The sequence below is a fragment of the Asterias rubens genome, chromosome 8, assembly GCF_902459465.1.
Source record: "Asterias rubens chromosome 8, eAstRub1.3, whole genome shotgun sequence".
Lineage (NCBI taxonomy): Eukaryota > Metazoa > Echinodermata > Asteroidea > Forcipulatida > Asteriidae > Asterias > Asterias rubens.
The window spans coordinates 20,957,061-20,958,925 of NC_047069.1; positions in this window are offsets into that span (position 1 = coordinate 20,957,061).

Consider the following 1,865-nt stretch of genomic DNA (forward strand, 5'->3'; position numbering starts at 1 on the left):
ATGGGTCAGATGTTTCCCATTCTGAGCTGACCGGACATCACGAGGTCAACCCATTTTGGTTACTGTTTTTTCTTCTGTTTGGTTATTTTTAGATTTATGCCGACCTTGTCCCCAGATGAATTTTTTTCATCCGGTCGTTCTCATAATGGAGCTAGCTATAGCTCCTAGTTTCTCTGTCCTTACTCTATGCTCCTAGTGACTAGTCTCACCACCGCAGTGGATGGGGCTGGTATAAAGAGATGGGTCAGCTATGGTCTGGGGTGTGTGCATATCTTAAAGACAGTGGACACTATTGGTAATTGTCAATGACTAGCCTTAACAGTTGGTGTATCTCAACATATTTTTTTGTATGCATAAAATTACAAACCGTCGGAGTTGGGAGATAACTATGAAAGAAAAAACACACTTGTCACACGAAGTTGTGTGCTTTCAGATGCTTGATTTCGAGACCTCAAATTCTACACTTGAGGTCTCGAAATCAAATTCGTGGAAAATTACTTCTTTCTCAAAAACTACGTCACTTCAGAGGGAGCTGTTTCTCACAATGTTTTATACTATCAACCTCTCCCCATTACTCGTTACCAAATGAGGTTTTATGCTGATAATTCTTTTGAGTAATTACCAATAGTGTCCACTGTCTTTAATGGTATGGTTATGATTGTCCATTAATTTACATCATTGAACCGAAATACCTTTGGAAAATTCTGCTTATCTTCTACATGTCCCGTTTCGGTATTTGAGACCCCCCTTGATTTATTCGTAGACGAAGGTCATGGCCCACGATGCTCCCAAAGGTCACCGAGGTCAGTGGCAGTAGCAACCCCTCAGTGCCAGCCAATGACCGTACAGTCACGTAGCGGGATAATTATAGATTGTGCATTCGGACACAATGACTTCTTTGGAGTAAAGATAACCGAGAAACCTTTTCCTAAACTATCGTCTATCGAGTCTGCCATTATAGGAGTTTTTGTCCATTTCTTTTGTTGGCAATATTTCTGATTAATTCAATAGACGGTTTGGAAGATGGGTGACCTCCACTATAACGATGAATCCAGAAATCAGATGATTGGTCAGTAATCGCCAACCTCAGCGATCAGGCAGAGGGGTCAGTCTCCACTGGACACAATCTACGCCACAGATGTTTACAGAAACTTATCTGCACTTTGTACCTCCCAACCACACCTGTCACGGTCTAGTATTGATTCGTGACGCTGTTTTTGTATAAGTTACCGGTAAAGGTTGCAACTTGACTGTTGAAATATGAGGATGATTTGGAGGGACGGGGCTAGTCTTTAAATTGGATCGAATTTGATCAAGATGTTCGCGTGATACATATTTCTCTTCTCCAGTAATTCGTGTTGCGGAATCGGCATGTACGGAACTTCTACAATCAAGACTAACACGTGTCGGTGTCAGATGCAATTGTGTCCGCCATGCAATACTGTCCGCTCCGGACACTTTTGCATATGCAATCGTGTCCGGGGATATGCAAAAACCGTCCGGTGGACATGTACATGACTGTTACATATGTGCGCACGAAAGCGAGCGTGCATGCGCTGAACCTACGTATTTGCAGCATGAATATTCACGTATTTTTATGATTGCAGCGAATACCCAACGGCCGAACATTTCTCATGTCATTCATGACATGCACTTAGCTTGTAAACCACTGGCGAACGTGTTCCGTCGACCAAGGGTGCTAGTCTGTCGGACTAGCGCACGGCGCCGTGTGCTAGTCTTCGGACTAGCGCATGGCAAACCGACGCACTATCACACGGCCGTCGTCTAGCGAAACTAAGACATGTCATGTGACGCGCTCTAAACCAATGAGCAGGCAGAATACTTGCAAGGGTTGTTATAAAGGA